The sequence below is a fragment of the Lepisma saccharinum genome, chromosome 2 (assembly GCF_977018435.1).
Source record: "Lepisma saccharinum chromosome 2, izLepSacc3.1, whole genome shotgun sequence".
Taxonomy (NCBI): Eukaryota; Metazoa; Arthropoda; class Insecta; order Zygentoma; family Lepismatidae; genus Lepisma; species Lepisma saccharinum.
In genome coordinates this window covers 201,600,588-201,618,796 of record NC_139230.1, presented here as the reverse complement: position 1 = coordinate 201,618,796, position 18,209 = coordinate 201,600,588, and positions in this window count along the sequence as shown.

Here is an 18,209-nt window from a genome sequence, read left to right as displayed (position 1 = left end):
GGAAACATGTCGAATCGCCAGGAGACGCGAGGAACGTGCAGCAGGACCCGAAAGTACCGAAATCCCGCCGGTCGCGAGTTGCACTGAGCGCGTCCGAGCATCGAACGGGAATACAAACGAAGGTTTGACGCGACGCGCAGTCGCGAGGATCCGCTTGCCACTCCTTTCTCCAAGTCCCGCAATCTCACATATTTCTCCCACCGGCAGGATGCTCCGGGCAGGGGAGTTTCTTTCGGCAATTTTTGATCGTCGGCCCCTTCCACTTTCCCCTGCACGTTTTTTTCCCCACCCTTCACGGCGACAAAAATTTGTGAGGTTGGATCACCGTTATTTCTCCAGTACAAAGTACCGTTCGAAAAGGTGTGTTTTGCTCGGATTTTTAAGCTGGTTGATCTGTAACAAAGCTGGCTCCTGTAATTTCTCCTCTAGCCAGTGGTGTCGTTGGAGGATTTTGTTTGAGCAGGCACAAGAGCACATGCAGTTAAGAAATAAACACTCAATCGCACGGGATGGCAGAGGGGCTGGGAGAACAAATCAATCCGCGGTGGACGCAAAAATCTCCAACAAATTATTGAACAAATTGAACGAGACTCAGTGGCTAACACAGAAGTAATTTTAAGAATAGAAAGAAATCGAAGTTACTAACGATTGGTACAGAAAGAGAATACATTCAAGTACGGTAAGATAGATTGATAGGTATTTCGTTTCTCTGCTAATTTTGGCTAATCGTGAAGACGAGGATGAGTGATGATACGATGAACACTCACAAAAAGCATCTATTCCCAGGTCGGATTCGAACCCGTGACCTTCGTACCGCACCATGCTAAACACTCTGCCACGGAGGTCGGCATTATAATGCTAAGAAAATAACTTTTAAGGTTGCATGCTCGGTGGCAATTTTTTTAATGAACACTTTTCTTCTCAATTGATATTCGAATAACAAACTGTTATTAACAAAACTCAACCCACAGTGAAGTGGAAGATTCCAAAAACCTTTGCTAGGCTCTGAATTCTTGCACGTACGGCTAGGTAAGCAATTCTTATTTTGCTTCAATATTCCGACATTATTTACACTGCCTGAGGTCAAGTGAATTCTTACGATACAGATTTCCTTAAAAAATAACAGTAATTGCTACTTTTCTAAATTCTTCGTATCCTTAATTAACATCTGCAAAAAGAATCCATATTGAACGAAAGATAGGGGAGGAGGACGGAATACAAACTGCTTGATATATTTCTTCCTTCATCCTTGCTTAACCAAGTTGTTAGAATGCTAATTTGTGTTATCTAGACATACATCATGTCAAGCTATTTAGCTGGGTTGTAGAGTGCGGGCTCAGTGACCACCCTTATTTCCTTCATGAGGACGTTAGTGACTAATCAGAGTCAACGTGTACGCGTAGACAATTTAGACTATGTCATTTCTGCAAGGAATATAAACAACATAGCATCCAACTTAGACTTAACAAGCGGGCGTGTGGAAGTGGAATAGAATTATACAGTTGATGAGAAAAGTGTGAAAAGTTCCTTGCTTTTTCCGTTGATAATTACGATCATGTAATGTACGAAAAAAAATATCCTAATTGTGGAAAATATAGGATAGATTCAAGTTACTTCATGATACTTAACATTTTTGTTACCATTTCTTTATTTGCGAGGCTTAGCGTGTGAATTACTTCATGTGAAAGAGCACAGTCCAAGGAAAACCTCCAATCGATTATATTGAAAATTATAAAGGGTGATTCATATAAAACTAACACATTTCTTTGCCGTTTTATTGAAACAAGAATACCTCGTAATTCTCCAAGTTAGTTTCACATGACGCAGGACATCTGAGAGATTCATACATCCTCAAGAGAGTACGCAGCTGTGCAGAATTTGGTAGCTTTCGTCGGAGAAACTGGCTCACTCATTGCAAGGATACAGTATGTGCTTCATATTTTCATGGTGTTTGTAAAGCAACTGAATGACACAGAGCTGCATAAAGGCTAGAGCTGAGTCAAGAATATTTTCAACAAGACGGCGCCACATGCCATACGTCGAACAAATCCATTGAGCTCATTGAAAGTTTTTTTAGCGACCAGATAATTTCCAAGAACCTGTGGCCACCGAGATCTCCGGATTTGACAACCCAGACTTCTTCCTATGGGGTTACTTAAAACACAGAGTTTACACCACACGCCACCAGACTTTGGACGATTTGAAGCACAACATTGTACACGAGAACAATGGTATTGACAACAGCGTTCTCCAACGAGCGGCCAGTAACATGGAACGACGTGTTGCGGTGTGCTTGGAGCAGCAGGGAGGACATTTTCAGCATTTACTGTAGAGAGTACTAATCTCCCAAGTTACTCTATATTTGTGGCATAACAAATTGTGTTTAGCAACATTCTTGTTGAAATAAATTAGGAAAGAAATGTGTTAGTTTTCTGTGAATCACCCTGTATGTTATACCGAGCAATCTGTTAAAAAAAATTATTGCGATATGTGGTTGCATTCAAGTAACTCACATTATGGCATTACTATAAATTGCACTGAACAAACTTGTTCTAATTACTAAATAAAAGCACAAATTCTTTTTTAACAATATATTTATCGTTGAATATTTTGCAATGGAACAAAGAAATTATAATTCCTATTTTTACAGTTTCTCATACTCATGTAGTCGCTGTTGCAACCACATACCACGAAAAACTAAATTGATTTGATACCACGTACAGAAAAACTGGCATTGAACATTCAACAAAACTACCACAAGTGCACTCTCAATAGTTCCCTTGACATAAAAAAGGTAAAGTGCTCCCCTGTGCTATGCACCACGACATGAAGGCGTATAGGGGCTGTGGGGTTAGGGCCCTACACTTTCTTGATCACAGCCGAAGGTGGGGTGATGTGATCAGCACCACGCCCGTGGCTGCCTTTACCCCCCATAGTTTCCTCCAGGTACCCACTTTATACGACGCTAGGTGGACGCCGGAGCCGCTTGAACAGGTGGAAAAATTCCCGGTTCTCCCCCGCCGGGGATCGAACCCGGGTCTCTCGCATGGTAGTCAGACGACATAGCAACAACATATTTCGAAGTTCACCAAATAGGTTCCGAGAAAACCGCCAAAGAAACTAGCAAAAATTTTACACGCCGTCAGGCATTAAAGGGGTAAAAGCTCAACACTATATAAACAAGCTATTTTCACTTGTGAAATAACAAAACTTTATAATAATTCAATATGCTCACTGCCGATTTTACTGGCTGTACCTGCAGGCACAATTTTTCACTGTTGCCTACTACGTAAACATAATTTGCATGTAGTTAACATTTTGGTGCTACAGAAAAAAATATATATAACAACAAATATCGGTAGGAAGCTTTAAAAAAAATCCCAAATCAAATATATTTGTTTAAATATGATGTATAAACAAAATTTGATTTGATTTGAATTTAAAGTTTTGGGTGCGTCAGCACTTAGGCTATTTTGCACCCGTCACACTATACGGGGTCCAGCCCCTTATCATAACTAAAATAAAATAATTGATGTGTCGTGTAACTAAAATATTAAAATATTCTGACTTCGGTTAAAAAATGAGGCTGTAAAGGGACACTCGGCACACGTAAGGACAAAACAAAGGACAACACACAGAATTATACTGGCAATAGGACCAGTCGCCAGAGCCTCGTTAGTCTGCAAAATGCAATCCAGGGTGTACTACGTGGAAGTGAGGTTGACAATTGGGTGTACTACGTGGAAGGTCACCCCTTGCACCCCACGTATAAATAAAATAATAAAGGTTACCTTAGTAAAAGGTAAATAAGCAAAAGTAAATACGTGGGGGGGCGAAATAAGCTCGCCTCTATCCACATATTCGGGGATATGCGCTCAGTGTCCTTAAAATAAACCAGGATGCGCGTCAGTTTCCTGAATTCTCCCGCCTTTTTCTATCCTCCTTTATTTTCAATTTTCATACATAAATACAAATACAATAAGAAAAATAAAATAGAAGGAGATTCTATACATTGAGATTATGTTATCGTATTGACCTGTTCTGTTGACCGGAACAGGTTTTGCAATTCTTTATTTATTCACTGAGTATTAGTTTGATTGGTGATTAATTAGACATATTAGTAGTATAGATTAATTTGAATTACTTTTTGTTAGTTTATGGGTTACTTAAGGGATCTTCTGGATAGGAGGGACAACCATCCAATCAAAAACTGTTATAGGTTTGGGGTAAGGGTATGAAAGAGTGAGGGTTTAGATTGGGGAGACGTTAAGTAAATCTCATTGAGGAGTTGGCTTGGATTAGTCTGCACGGAGGCTACTTCCCGGCCTGGTTTCCAGATCAGGTAATTGCAGTTAGTAAATATACAAACACTGCATTGAATTGTAGAGTAACATTGAAATACGAATTGTATAACGATTCTAAGTTCTTATTTTCTCATGAAAGATGGTGCCATGTTTTGAATTCAGTTTCATGCAAAGTACCTGTATTTGCATTTATGTTCTGGCTCCATAGCTTTATGGTGCGATGTCATGAAGGACCAAACAAGGAAACGTCCAATGCCATACTCAGGACTCTTACAAGGACACCTCGTTTTCTAAAACGAAACCGCTATGCTAATCACTCTGTCGCGGCTCATGAAAATTGGTAATATTAGATTAAGTATAACAAATGTAAACAATGAAATTTAGAAGATAGAGAAATTCAGCAAAAGAACGATTTCAACTGTCTGAGAAGATTCTTTGGCAGGAGTATGTAAAAAGATATGAACAAAGTGGCTAAGTGAAATTGTAACAGTCCATACACCCAAAATATCTTGAATATACTACTTCTGATTACATATATTATATATATGGGGAGGGGGGGTTCTGCCATAATTACAATAAGATACATTTTGAAAAAAGAAAAATCTTACCTACTTGATCGTAGATGTTGTAGGGGTGTACCGAATCTCACACATGCTTTCCAGTTGGCAAGAAGTTAACTTTTAGGCTTGGATAAAACGTAATGAAAATACAGACGATGTATTCTTCTGAACCACTCTTGTGGTTCAGAGTTATCCTTCATTTTAAGAATTTGCGTTTGTTATTCACGTTTCCTTGCAACTCTACACTCAAAGTATTTTTTCAAAAAATCATTGGGAGTAAAGATAGCCTTCCTAGAACTCTTGTCTTGCACAGTGACTATATTATCCGTATCCACACACGCTCTTTCTATATTTTTTGGATATTTTATGTCGCCTTCTTTCGTCTCTTGCTTAATCGTGATGATGAGGAGAATCATCGATGAACTGTTGAAGATAAGGTGCGACGAACCAAATGAAACACTCAGGACTCAAGCCGATGGCTTCTGTACTTGTACACATTAGATGACCACTCAGCGATATTCTTAAAATACACGAAGTTTATTGTAATAATGATATCACAAATTTTGCACAATTTGAAAAGAATATTCGCGTATTGTACAAGATTCGTGTTACTTTCGCAATACAGCACAGGTGATGCGTGATTAGAATGTATCGTTACATAAATCTGGTGGTACTACGTTTTCGACCCGTAAAGATTACCTATACCTCACAATGTAACAAAATACCCTCACAAATTTTCCCTTTAGCTCCGCTAACCTTCAAATTGCAATTATTCATTCCAGAGATTAATTATCCTTTGGGTGTTTATGCAGTTCGCACTCCACGTTGATTTTACGCAGTGGATGCAGAGAAATTAGCGGCACAGCTTCAGGCCTTACGCAGGGTCGCCAATGGGACGACAGTTGGGGAAAATGTTTCCACTCTGTTCCAGCAAGGCACTTTCTCCGCTCTGCACCACGCTCGGGTCAGTGTTAGCCTAAGACAATTATTTACATTTCCATGTAGGAACGGAGAGCTAATGCTGTGGTCGTATCAAATTTTACCAGGTTGCAGCATTTGCCAATATGCTCATCTCCAAGTTTACACTGTTTTGTTATTCTCTCTCTGGTTAATCCTAGATACAAATATGCAATAAAGTGAGCATCTAGTGCCTGGATCGTAGTGTGTTTTTTTCCCTAATATGCCGCAGAGAAACTATTTGAAAAGCTAGAGTACATCTCTACCACTAAAAAAGCCATGCGCCTTCTCGGTCTTCTATACAGATTTAGCGAAATTCAAAACCCATCTTCTCTTGCTTTATTCTTTAAATCTTTCATCTCGCCCATCCTTGAATACTGTTCCCCAATTTTGGCAATGGCCTCAAAAACCAATCTCACCAGAATAGATTCTGTTCTCAGTTTCTTTCTTGCAATTGTTCGCCATAGAATACCTTCCTTTCGACATGTATCCAAATCAGACACCATGGCTGCTCTGAATATTCACACTCCATCCTTTCGTCGTGATCTAGATGACATGAAATTTTTATACAAAATAATAAATGGCAAAATCAGAACAGATCTCCTAATCAGTGAATTCTCACTTAGGGTACCCCAAAAGCTAACGCGCAACCTGCAACTCTTCCACAACCCAACCACTAGGCTATCCCTTCTACAACGCTCCTTGTTTTACAGGCTCCCAGAAATCTACAACAAACTTCCCCTGAATGTAGATATATTCTTTCCAGAACGTAACTTTTGTATATTACTGACGAAGAACATGTAAATCTATCCCATCTTGTTATTGTTTTTTATCTTTTGTTATTATTTGTTTCTACTTTATGTTGTTTCAGTGTAAAATGGCCAAATAAGACTGTATCTGAAACTCTGAGTAAATAAATAAAAATAAATAAATAAATATTACCTATGGTGATTAGCTACCAGCCTTCGTGAACGTGGTTAGCATAACGTTTAGGATATAGGGGTTCCAAGTTTGAATTCTGGGAAATTGTTTGCGACTTTCCATCATCAATGTCACTACACTTTGTTTCGGGAATCTTTGGAGCAAGTACGCGCATAACGGTAGAGAAGGGAAGCGAAGCAGTATGCGCTGCTGCAAACGGCTGGTAGATGCAGCCGGTTGCCTTTCCATGCAATCCCTTTCCCTCTCATGCGTTCATTGGTCGAACACTCTCGAATACTACTTGCTCAGAGGACTTGTTTTCGTTCACTTGCTCCAGAGATTCCTGGAACAGAGTGTATTTCACCGCCTCGATTAACCAAGGGAGGTAGAAACCCGACGTAAAGTCAGGGCCGGACTGGCCCACCGGCACAACGGGTAAAATCCAGGTACACCCTCTCAGTGCCCTTCCAAAAACGCACATTCGGCGCCCTTTTTTCCCCAATTGCTCACAATTGGGCGCCTTGTGGTGGAAATTTGCCACCGCCCTATTGGCAGTCCCAGTCCGGCCCTGCGTAAGTAACTAAAATACAAAAAGATATTGCTGTTCCACTTCTCTTAGATAATCGTGACGATGACAATGAAATGAAATGGATGAGAATAAACGCAAGCACACAAATTCAAACATCCTGGCTGTGTACTATTTCTCGATAATCAATAGATAAATCTTTAAAAGTTGAGGTAGATATGTAGAAACATTAAATAATATTAATTTTACAATATGGAAAGCTGTTTCATTTTTATTAGAGCATAATAAACAATGCACACACACGACTAAATACCAATACACATTTTCTGAACAAAGTTTGTATCAATTTCACAAGCATTCATATCTAGTAATCTGCATATAATTTTTCATAGGACAGACCGAAATTTAGCATTAGTTTATGTTCCAAATCATAAGGCTAATCATAAAGTGGAATAGCATATTCGATGTTACTTCATCTTCTCCCATTCTTGAATGTAGCGTATATCATAGCTTAGTTGTTGCGAGAGTGTTAATATATATTCACTTTATATGGAAATGAATTCCAAAACTCGCCGCTCAGCATCGTTCTTGCAAAGACTAAATTCCATTTGGTGTGCTTATTAAGTCAGTTACCATTCTTCATGAGGCGTGAAATGAAAACAGCTAGGTTTGCCTTTCTGGGTACTGGAAATGTTGCATCTGGAATGTCTTCTTGTGAAAGCCTCGAGCTTAGTTTCTTTTTCCAAGAAGTTACTTCAAGTATTTAATATGACATGAAAAGTGGAAACGAGAGAGAGAAAAGCAATCATGCCTTGTCTTCAGTCAGTGAAGATCAAAGAGCCAAGGTCATCTGAATCCTGACTATGAACTGCTATCAGATTGCACTTTTGGCAATCATTCCCACTTACATAAAAATCACTACTATCCGTGTCAAAAATATTGAGCCCTCGGTTTACGTGCTTGTAAAATTGTTCTCGGTGGGAGGAAAAGATTCAAATATACCTCATTGGAAAGCTTAAAGTATCTACTTTTTAATAAGCGTTATCTGAAATTTTTTCTTAACTTTGTTTTCTTGCTATAATGAAAAATTCACTGAAAAGTGTAGTTTTTCCTTCCCATTTTCACGAACGGGGAACTGAACACCATACAGTTCATAATTGACTGTACATATAATATTGAGATTTTGTGTACTTGAAGTTTGATTATTTTTGCACCTCTGTAGAAAGAATCAAATGCATATTTTTACTAGATACTTCAAAAAGTGACATTTTAGGGAAACGTGCAAACTTGAAATACATAATTACAAATTCAATGAAATTACAAAAAAAACTGTTGATATACCGCATTTCATCAAATTCCAGAAGTTTTGCGTGTGTACTTCAAAAATATGGTTCCAGATATTTATTATTATTTTGCACTCCTATTATGGGAGGTCTCTGGACTAAGGATAAGATCTACGTTAGGAAGAAGGAAATTAAATTAGGCACCTGGAATGTTCTGAGCCTTTACCGGCCTGGGGCATTTCAGTGTACAGTTAATGAGATAGTTAAGTATAAATTAGACGTAGTAGCTGTCCAGGAAGTTAGGTGGCCAGGAGAAGGGAATTGTAAAACTAAAAATTATACTTTTTTCTATGGTGGTACTGAAAATCATAATTTTGGAACAGGCTTTTTCATAAATAATAGAATTATATCGGCTCTTAATACAGTAGAGTTTATTAATGATAGGATATCATATGCAGTTTTACAGGGTAGGTGGTGTAAAATTATTTTAATAAACATACATGCACCAACGGAAGATAAAGATGATAATACTAAAGATGATTTTTATGCAGAGTTAGAACAGGTCTTTGATAAATTTTCTCAGTATGATATGAAAATTCTGTTAGGTGACTGTAATGCACAAATTGGCAAAGAAGAGACATTTAAACCCACGATTGGTAAAGAAAGTCTTCATGAATTAAGTAATGATAATGGTATAAGATTGATTACTTTTGCAACCTCAAAGAATTTAATTGTGAAAAGTACCACTTTTAAACATAAAGATATCCATAAATATACCTGGTCTTCTCCAGATGGTAAAACTCACAATCAGATAGATCATATTCTCATTGATAAGAGAAGGCATACTAGTATAATTGACGTTCGTACACATAGAGGTGCTGACTGTGCTAGTGACCATTATTTAGTAATTGCTAAATTAAGAGAAAGACTCTCAGTGATAAATCATAAGCAACAAAATCTAAAAGTTCTAAAATTTGATACAGGAAAGTTTACTGATGAAAGAATTAAGAAAGATTACCAAATTAAACTGTCAAATAGATTTGATGTTTTGCAGGATTTAAATGATGATGAAAATATAAATGAAACAGACGTAAATAAGAATTGGGAGCACATACGTAATGCAATAGAATCAGCAGCTAAAGAAAGTATAGGATACCATAAACCGAGAAAAAGTAAGCCATGGTTTGATAATGAATGTCATAATCTAATAGAAATAAGAAATCAGGCTAGACTTAGGTGGTTAAATAACTCTGATGATACAAATCTAAACAATTATAATAGAATAAAGCGAGAAGTTAACCGCACGTTTAGAAGTAAAAAAAGAGATTACTTGAAAAGCAAAATTAACGAAATTGAAACAAACAGCAAAAATAAAAATATCAGAGATTTATATAAAGGTGTAAATGAGTTTAGAAAGGGGTGGCAACCTAAAGTAAACTTGATAAAAGATAAAGACGGTGATTTTCTAGCTGACCCAAGTGATATTCTAAATAGATGGAAGAACTACTTTAATGACCTTTTAAATGTCCATGTAGGAGATAAATCAGAAGTGAATGAAGTACACACAGCAGAACCTTTAGTTCCAGAACCCAACTTGACTGAAGTTAAAGATGCTATTAAAAGGCTAAAGAATAACAAAGCACCTGGCATTGATTTAATACCAGCTGAGTTAATTAAATATGGTGGAAATTCATTAATGTATCAAATTCATAAATTAATCTGTTTAATATGGAATAAAGAAGAAATCCCTCAACAGTGGAAAGAATCCATAATTGTTCCTGTGTTTAAAAAAGGTGATAAAATGAACTGCAATAATTACCGTGGAATTTCTCTACTCTCAACAACATATAAAATATTATCTAACATTCTTTTAACAAGACTAACCCCATATGCTAATGAAATTATAGGTGATTATCAATGTGGATTTAAACGTAACAGATCAACTACAGATCAAATTTTTCACATCAGACAGACACTTGAAAAAAAGTGGGAATATAATCAAAATGTCCATCAGCTATTCATTGATTTCAAAAAAGCATATGATTCAGTCAAAAGAGATAAACTATATAATATATTAGTTGAGTTTGGAATACCTAAGAAGCTTGTTAGTATGATAAAAGTATGCACCAGTGAAACAGAAAGTAAAATTCGTGTGGGTATTAATATGTCTGACAAATTTACAATTCATGATGGGTTAAAACAAGGAGATGCATTATCTCCATTGCTCTTTAATTTTGCCTTAGAATATGCTGTTAGGAAGGTAAAAGAAACTAAAGAAGGACTAAAATTAAATGGTGTGACTCAGTTGTTAGCATATGCAGATGATGTAGACTTACTGGGGGATGATGTGAATACAATTAAGAATAATGCTAAAATATTTTTCAAAACTGCTAAAGAGATAGGTTTGGAAGTTAACAATGAGAAAACTAAATATATGCTTACAGGCCGAAACCAAGTGTTAGGTAATAATCAAAATCTAATTATTGATAACAACTCGTTTGAACCAGTTTCCAAATTCAAATACTTAGGAGTAATATTAACAAATGAAAATTATATTAAAGAGGAAATAAAAAGTAGGCTTAATTCAGGAAATGCATGTTACTTCTCTCTTCATAAACTTTTGTCTTCTCGTTTAATATCTAAGAAACTGAAAGTTAAAATATACAAAACAGTAATTTTGCCTGTAGTATTATATGCATGTGAAACTTGGTCCCTTACATTGAAAGAGGAACATAAATTGAGAGTATTTGAAAATAAGATCCTTAGGAAAATATTTGGACCTAAGAGGGATGAGGAGACAGGTGAGTGGAGAAGGTTACATAATTTAGAACTACATAATTTGTATTCATGTCCAGATATTATTAGAATAATTAAATCAAGAAGACTTAGGTGGGCAGGCCATGTGGCACGAATGGGAGAGGAACGAGGAGTTTACAGGATTCTTGTTGGGAAACCTGATGGTAAGAGACCTGTAGGAAGGCCAAGACGAAGATGGAGGGACAACGTTGAGATGGACCTAAGGGAAATCGGTAGGGATGGAAAAGAGTATATAGAACTTGCTCAAAATAGGGAAACATGGAAGGCCTGTGTTGCTGCAGCCATGAACCTTCGGGTTTAAGAAGGCTAGAGAGTTAGTTAGTGGTTAGTTAGTTTATTATGGTAAATGGGTGCATGACGTTTGGCGGAGTGCGGCCAATCTCAGACTCTGCGGGCAGCAGGCGACTTCCACAGCGTTGCCGCTTCGCCGCGAGAATCGCCCAAGTGCGTTCCGTCGAGCCGATCCGAAGTATTGTTGCAGCATAAAATAATGAATGAAATATTTATCATATTGCAAATGGAGTACTGCTGTACTGCAGGGGTTTTCCCCCATTTTGTCTAGCTTTTATCTTCATATGAACATCGTCTTCTTCGGTACCCGGTGAAGGTACATAGTGATTCGGATCCCACTTTAAACTGGAAGTCCAGTTTCGATTAGCCTATCTGTGCATAAAGTGGACTTTAAGAGAACGTCATTTTCCCAGTATCATTTTATGTCGCACATTCAAACAGATATATTGAGTAAAACGATGTTCGATGAGGACTATTTGAATGAAGTCGATGAGAGATCCAGTTTTCTCTGTATTCAATAATAACGCACCTACTGTGTACAACGATTTCATAAGAAAGGGAAACAGAGCGAGGTGCATACTAGCGATAGCAACGCATAGAAATTATATTTTAAAAATTGCGCATTTGAAACCTTCACACCAACTAACATTTTAATAAAATATATTTCGAGCAAAAATGCATGTAAATTGTGTGTATCTCGCAAAATTCACTTTGACAGGGTGGCTACAAACAAGCAGAAATGAAATTCCCTGACTTTTCCAGATTTTCCAGGACAAAATTTACATTTTTCCCTGACAATTACAAACTAATCTAAATCGATGTTTTTGCAAATGGAAATAATAAACTCATACAGATCCACGTTTTGTTAAGTACCAATATTATCTTCTATGAAATTGACTTAATTTCTCTATTCTCTATGATTTGAATTCAAACTGCAAAATAGTGAATTTGGAAAATTATTATAATTCACAAGCTAGGGAAGGATTACGTAATTTTGTCATAGATAGTAAGTTTAAAATAAAATACTTGATTATTTTTAAAGTTACGACTAAATGAGATAAGAGTGAAGAGTGATTGATTAAGAAATACAATTTGTAATTTATCAGTCTCCTTATACATTCTCGGGATTATATGTTGATATTTCCACTGAGGTTTGGAACCCTCTGCTTGCAAGAACCATGAGTGCGGACTCATTTTTCAATGCATAAAGCTACTTCTCTCTTCTCTGTAAAGCAAACAACTTAACTCTTGCATATAAGTGAAACAATTGAATCGAACAAAATAAAGTGTCATATTTCCTTACATTACCAATGGGATTTCTGCTTCAGTACAGTATATCCAAGTGAAGTACTGTGAAACTGACAACATGCAGTTATACCATTAATACTGACGAAAAGGGTATGTAGGTATTAGAAATTAAACGCAAGGAATTTATAGAATTGCATTGTATAGGTACCTGATTTAGCTAACCACACATTAAAACAGGAATACACTAATAATAACAGCTTCTGAAAGTTCATATACGAGGGGCATCCTGAAAAAAGTTTCAATGGTGCCTATACGCAGCACGAGTGGTCAGAGATAGACACACACATACGCAGCAGGAAGAAGTGGCATGTAGCTGTAATCTGGTACAGTTGCAATGTAGCCGTTTTAGGACAGTCTAGGTTAAAGATTGCAGTTCTCATACAGTCTCCCACCGACTGCGATGTAGCCTACATTGCACGCTCAGAATTTGCCACAGAGCCACCAGCAATCGTGTGAGGTGTGCAGACCTTACGTCGTGAGTGATAGTATGGTCAGACGATGGTGCAGACAATTCACGGAAGGCCAATCGAATGTGCACAACCCCATACAGCTGAGTACACATAGGCCCTTTGCATCACTTCAGATGAGAGATCTTGGACCACTCCCTGTACAGCCCTGGCCTTGAATGTACCGACTTTCATCTCTTTGTTTAACTGAAGAGGTTTCTGGCAGGGCAAGGATGTGACAGCTACACTGCGGTAGAGATAGTTCCAGTCTTTGCTGTTAGACACATATACCATGGGCATACAAAATTTAGTGCCATGCTACGACAAATCCCAGAACATTTGATTATGCCGAAAATTAGGGTTACTAATGCAATAAATTACAACTGATATTCATGTTTTATTTATGCCTAATCGGTAGGGACCTTGATATTTTATTTTTTTTCTAATTGGTGTATTTTCTTATTTTTTACTATACGGTGTTATTTTTCCCAAAATTCACATTTTCATTTTAGCGCATTTTCTGGCAAATATCTGAAATTATACCTTCATGGTGTTTTTAAACTACTGTTTCAAATTGTAAGTCACATGGCTTACGCCTCATCGTGTGAGTTTGATATCTTGAAAGTTATTTTGGGAAAGTTATTTTCCATACCCCTTTTTTAATTTTAAGGTAAGGATTTTAGATAATGGAATTTTCCCCGTATATACTGAAGGGTCCATAATGACCATAAGTGGCGAAGCAGCGAAAAAATTAAAATCAATCAATCTCACGTGACAGATACCGATATATTATGGCACCAAAAATGGGCATTATCTTTTTTTGACTTGTTAGTGTTACGTTTCCCATAATTCGCGTTTTTGTTTAGAACATTTATTTGCCAAATACGATATACCGAAACTTAATACTCCATTGTGCTTATAAACTATTATTTTAAATTGTAGGTCACATGGTCTACGTATTTTAGTGACAGTTTGATATGTTGGAACAGATTTTTGAGGAAGTAAAAGTAAAGTGCTCCCCTGCACTTTTCCATGAAGGTGTATAGGGGTGTGGAGTTAAGACCCCACACTTTCTTGGTTACGGCTGAAGGTGGGTGTGATGCGATCAGCACCACGCTCCTGGCTACCTTTATCCCTGAAAGTTTCCTCAAGGTACCAGCTTCATATGATGCTGAGTGGGTGCCGGAGCAGTTTGAATAGGTGGAAAACATCCAGGTTCTCCCCCGCAGGGGATCGACAAATTCAAAACATATCTCGTGCGACAAATAAAAAGATGTGGCTCCCGTGTGACGGTAGATACGCACTCGATCTCCTGTTAGAACCCTGCCACTTTGCTCTGTGATGCAAATGGTTTCGATAGAAGTTGAAAAAATCGTGGGAAATACATGATTTAATTTGGCTGTCGGAATTATTTCATGTACGTATAAGTATAACTCTATAGTTTACTCTTGAGTAAAATTTTGTAAAACTTGCATGTTCCATATACACAAACATGGCCTAGAAAGACAATAATGTTGGATTTTATGGAATTTTTCCTTGTTTTAGGACATTTCTTTAAAAAATCCCTAAAAACGCCAACAATTCGCATTTTATGCCAAATTCGCCTTATTTCGATATTTCGAAAGGGCGAAAAATGTGTCCAGACATCACTGCACATTCCTAAACATAACTTCGCAGCAATTACCATTTTTCACGGTTTTGGCGTTTGCGAAAAATCAATGTCCCTACTAATCGGAAATTACTTTCTGGCCACCTCTCGTATAAATCAGTAGATGGAAAGTGAAAATTTAGCAGGGCTGGCAGAGAAAAGTCAATTCTTGAAGAACGTGATTTGTTTTTTTGATTGAATTATTCGAGTAAATATGATATTAAAATATTTACGTATTTATTATTAGTATTTTATTTCATAATTTTGGACATTAACCTTACTCAGCAGAGATTAATGACCATCTCTCACGAGTTTAAACAGATAGGACAGAGAGTGGCGTTAATTTCATTGCAATACTAGTGTTGCAGTAAATTTGAGGTTGGGAGCATGCACTTGCCAATTTTTATAACGTTCACCAATGCAGTTTTATGTTTTACTTTTTCGTGATAGTATTCAATATATATCCCGTTTGGTTGGATTCTTCTTGATATCTAAGAATAGTGCAATGTCATTGTAAACGTATGTTAACTTGTGCGAAACCAGTAATACGTCAGGATGAGAAAGAAAACCTTCGTAAGCACTGCTACATTAAATAAGGTGAAGTGAGCCAGAAGAGTAATAAAATTCCAGCAGCATATTTGCAGTCTAGAGCTCTTCTTGTTTATGCATGCGATTTTGTTGGATGTTGCAGTTCATGCAATTTCTGTCGCATGTTGTAGTGAGATATTTTGTCGGGAGGCGATATTCGACAAAAATCGTATGTATCAATGGAACCTATTTGTTTCCATGTTCCTTCAGTTTGCCCAACAAAATGACTTACTACGACGTCCGACAACTATCGGAAGGCGCCACCCGCTCTTATCCCCTCCATCTGTTGACAAGTCCCCTTACTGCTCCCATACGGACAAGAACAAATGATAATTCAATGCATTTTCCACGTAATATTTAGAGGCTTAACCTTTACTATCCCGATGATACCATATGGTATCATCAGAGTAAGGTCGTACTGGCCCGATGATACCATATGGTATCATGGTGCTGATTATGAAAAGAATGTGCTTTTTGGACCTTCATACTCTTATGTTTGGATGGAAACTCTGACACAGATCTGGAGCAAGCCTGGGAAATTCATATTGATGACCAACCTCCCCCCTCTTCGCAACATATAAATGCCACATTTCCGAACAGAGTTTCACATTTTGGCTCATTATTCAACTTGTATGGCACCCAGGAACATGAAACATCTTTCAATCTCTTTGGAAACGTCCATTCTTTGAAGAGAATACTAAGGTTTGCGCCTTCTCCCCAAAATAGCGGGAAAAGAGAGGGCAAACTCCAGATTTTTATGTTGTTTTTTTCATTGAAATTCGGTGATCGCGCCCCCAAACCTCCCTTCCTAGGTTCGGCGTTCTGAATTGTACACGGTTGCATGCTATGATGTTTTAGCTGCAAAACAAAAGTTATCCGAAGTAGATTGCTCCCATAGTGCCCGAGTTATAACAATTTTCCTCCAAAGAGTGTTCGAATTTAAAATTCCCGCCGAGAAGCCCGGGTGAGAGAAATTTCTCTCTCTCTCTCTCTCTCTCTCTCTCTCTCTATCTCTCTCTCTCTCTCTCTCTCTCTCTCTCTCTCTCTCTCTCTCTCTCTCTCTCTCTCTCTCTCTCTCTCTCTCTCTGCCATCACTGGTTTCTGGCGCCGTGGTTTTGTTGCGCATAAAAGGGGCCTAAAAGTTGAGGCCGAAACTTACGAACGAGATTTCCTGTTCCCGTGCAGAGTTCCATAACGATATCTTTAAATAAATAAATAATAAAAAAAAAGTCAATGAAGACGAAATTCCCTGACATTTCCCTGACTTTTTTGACACCTCAAATTCCCTGACTTTTCCCAGTTTTCCAGGTCTCTCGCCACCCTGCTTTAATCATCGTATCGAGTAGTGGAGTGGTTTCAGCATTTAACGCATCTGAAATATTGCTTTTATATTTTGGTCTGTTTCACAGCTGCAACTCTTGTAATAAGCAAGGAGTTGTGCGTTCATTAAGAGATACAAAAGGACTAACAACATTAATAAATTTTCAATAAATATGAGTGAAAGGTAAAAGTATAAAATGCTGTTCATAATGGATTCTGTTGAACTGGATAATTAAAATAAAAGTCGTGTATATTTCTTCTCACCACACCTTGAAAAAACTCGCCCAATAAAATATTGGGTCGATGCAAATTTTTGCTGTTCCCTTTTTCTTTACATACCTTTTTCACTGTGATGACGTAACCCCCCAAACACTCCGCCGTGCACTTGACACCTTGGTTTATGTCGTAAGATGTGCCTACTCGTTTCCTTGGTCGAAATATCTCTTGGCACTGACTATATTTTTTTTTCCACCACTATGATATTACCATCTTGCCATTTTCATGCAACAAAAAAATCACTTCACAGAACCGCTACCACTCAATACAGTGCGCACGAACAAATACGCGAACTTGTGAGAGACCGACTGCCTGGATAGAACCCATGTAGCACACATTGTTGGGCCAACGTTGGGTGATTGTCGGCATGGTTGGGAAGTGGTTGGTAGTTCTAGCCAACGAATATCTTACGTTGGACCAATGATTCACATTGTTGGCAGACATGGTTGTGAATTACGCCCATATTGTAGGTTGGCCCAACATTGCATTCAAGGTTTGGTGATTTCAACATCCCTGAAATTAAAAATTCCAACACTGAGTTGCTCACGTTAGGCGCACAATGTCGGGAACTGAAATATTTCCTCGATTTCAACGACCTCAAAAGCAAAAATTTCATCCAGAACGCCAATAGCAGAACTCTCGACCTAGTCTTAACAAATATTGAAAATACTAAAATATTTCGCCAAGAGCCTCTGGTAAGCGAAGATAAACACCATCCGGCTCTAGGAATAACTTTAACACAAACCATGCCTAAACAAAGAGTTTTAAATCCAAACATCCAACGATATAATTTCAAGAAAGCAGACTTCATTAATTTGTATCGGAAACTCGAATTAGCTGACTGGGACCAAATAAAAGAATGCGAAGACGTAGATATTGCCGTTGATAAATTTTATGAAATAATCGAAAGCATTTTTAATGAATGTGTTCCACGCTCTCGCTCCTCTGTAAAAAAATCTTACCC